Source organism: Hordeum vulgare, chromosome 5H (genome assembly GCF_904849725.1).
Source record: "Hordeum vulgare subsp. vulgare chromosome 5H, MorexV3_pseudomolecules_assembly, whole genome shotgun sequence".
Taxonomy (NCBI): domain Eukaryota; kingdom Viridiplantae; phylum Streptophyta; class Magnoliopsida; order Poales; family Poaceae; genus Hordeum; species Hordeum vulgare.
Window position 1 is genome coordinate 53437514 of NC_058522.1, and position 2500 is coordinate 53440013.

A 2500-nucleotide genomic window follows, 5' to 3' on the forward strand; every position below is an offset into this window, starting at 1 on the left:
ACGCATGTTTCACCCCCGCAACGATAAAGTTTTGGGGGCAACTATATTCCGAAAGGCAACGTCGTTGCAACTTTGTCTAGTCGGTCTCATGCACGGGACATGCTACTTTCCTGTTTCCCGAGCCAAGTTAGGCTGTTGGGTCAGAATTTCACGGGACACGTACACGGGACCGGCGGGACAAGGCTGCACGATATCCCGTCAAGCTGACCGTGTGCGAAACGATACGTACTTTTCTGCAACCCAAACGGCCGTTGGGCCGTCGGATCAGAATTTGGCACGAGTCGTACACGGGACCGACGGGACAATGCGGCACGAGATCACATCGACCTGACCGTGTGGGGCAACTATATTCCGAAACGCAACGTACCAGCAGACACGGATCCAAAGCTGCTCATGTGTTCGTAGCCTACATCGGTCAAGCGAACCGATCATCCTCCCGTGCAATGCACGGCAGGTTTACACGAAGGAGGCGTCCAGAGAGACCACATCCCCCGTGTGTCACCCCCGCAACGATAAAGTTTTGGGGGCAACTATATTCCGAAAGGCAACGTTGTTGCAACTTTGTTTAGTCGGTCTCATGCACGGGATATTCTAATTTCCTGTTTCCCGAGCCAAGTTAGGTTGTTGGGTCAGAATTTCACGGGACACGTACACGGGACCGGCAGGGACAAGGCTGCACGATATCCCGTCAAGCTGACCGTGTGCGAAACGATACGTACTTTTCTGCAACCCGAACGGCCGTTGAACCATCGGATCAGAATTTGGCACGATTCGTACACGGGACCGACGGGACAACGCGGCACGAGATCACATCGACCTGACGGTGTGCGGACACGATACGTACTTTTCTGCAACCCGAACAGCCGTTCGACCGACGGATCAGAATTTGGCATGAGTCGTACACGGGACAGGAGAACGACGGGACATCCGAGCCAACGTTTGGGAAAAGCAAGGGTTACGGGAGAAACGGGAGGTTTGCATATGATTTCATATGCAAACCAACCGATTTCCCACACCCAAGCAGGGAGGAGCCCCCTCCTCCCCAATATACCCGAGGGTTTTAGCCCCCCTTGGGACCCCTGCCCTTCGTTTGTGAAGAAGGGGTACACTGTTTTTCCCCGGATCCCCGTTTACACGTTTTTTGGCCCGTATGGCCGTACATGCATCCGTCCATGCCACGTACATGGTTTTCACCCGTTTTCCATGGTGCGCGCCCAGTTTTTTGAAACACGGCCCCCGTGCCCGTTTTTTCCCATTTCCTCACGTTCACGTTTTTTGGCCCGTGTGGCCGTACGTGCACCCGTTCATGCCACGCACATGGTTTTCACCAGTTTTCCATGGTGCGTGCCCAGTTTTTTGCAACACGACCGTCGTACCCCGTGTTTCCCCGTTTCCTCAAGTTCACGTTTTTTGGCCCGTGTGCCCGTACGTTCATCCGTCCATGCCACGAACAAGGTTTTCACCCGTTTTCCATGGCGCGCCCAGTTTTTTGCAACACGGCCGTCGTACCCCGTTCTTTCCCGTTTCCTCACGTTCACGTTTTTTGGCCCGTGTGCCCGTACGTGCATCCGTCTATTCCACGCACATGGTTTGCCCCAGTTTTCCATGGTGCGCGCCCAGTTTATTGCAACACGGCCGCCGTACCCGTTTTTTCCCCGTTTCCTCACGTTCACGTTTTTTGGCCCGTGTGCCCGTACGTGCATCCGTCCATGCCACGCACATGGTTTGCCCCAGTTTTCCATGGTGCGCGCCCAGTTTATTGCAACACGGCCCCGTACCCGTCTTTCCCGTTTCCTCACGTTCACGTTTTTTGGCCCGTGTGCCCGTACGTGCATCCGTCCATGCCACGCACATGGTTTGCCCCAGTATTGCATGGTGCGCGCCCAGTTTTTTGCAACACGGCCCCGTACCCGTTTTTCCCGTTTCCTCACGTTCACGTTTTTTGGCCCGTGTGCCCGTACGTGCATCCTTCCATGCCACGCAAAGGTTTTCACCCGTTTTCCATGGTGCGCGCCCAGTTTTTGTAACACGGCCGTCATACCACGTGTTTCCCCGTTTCCTCACGTTCACGTTTTTTGGCCCGTGTGCCCGTACGTTCATCCGTCCATGCCACGCACATGGTTTTCACCCGTTTTCCATGGTGCGCGCCCAGTTTTTTGCAACACGGCCGTAGTACCCCGTTCTTTCCCGTTTCCTCGCGTTCACGATTTTGGCCCGTGTGCCCGTACGTGCATCCGCCCACTCCACGCACATGGTTTGCCCCAGTTTTCCATGGTGCGCGCCCAGTTTATTGCAACACGGCCGTCATACCCCGTGTTTCCCCGTTTCCTCAAGTTCACGTTTTTTGGCCCGTGTGCCCGTACGTTCATCTGTCCATGCCACGCACATGCTTTTCACCCGTTTTCCATGGCGCGCGCCCAGTTTTTTGCACCACGGCCGTCGTACCCCGTTCTTTCCCGTTTCCTCGCGTTCACGTTTTTTGGCCCGTGTGCCCGTACGT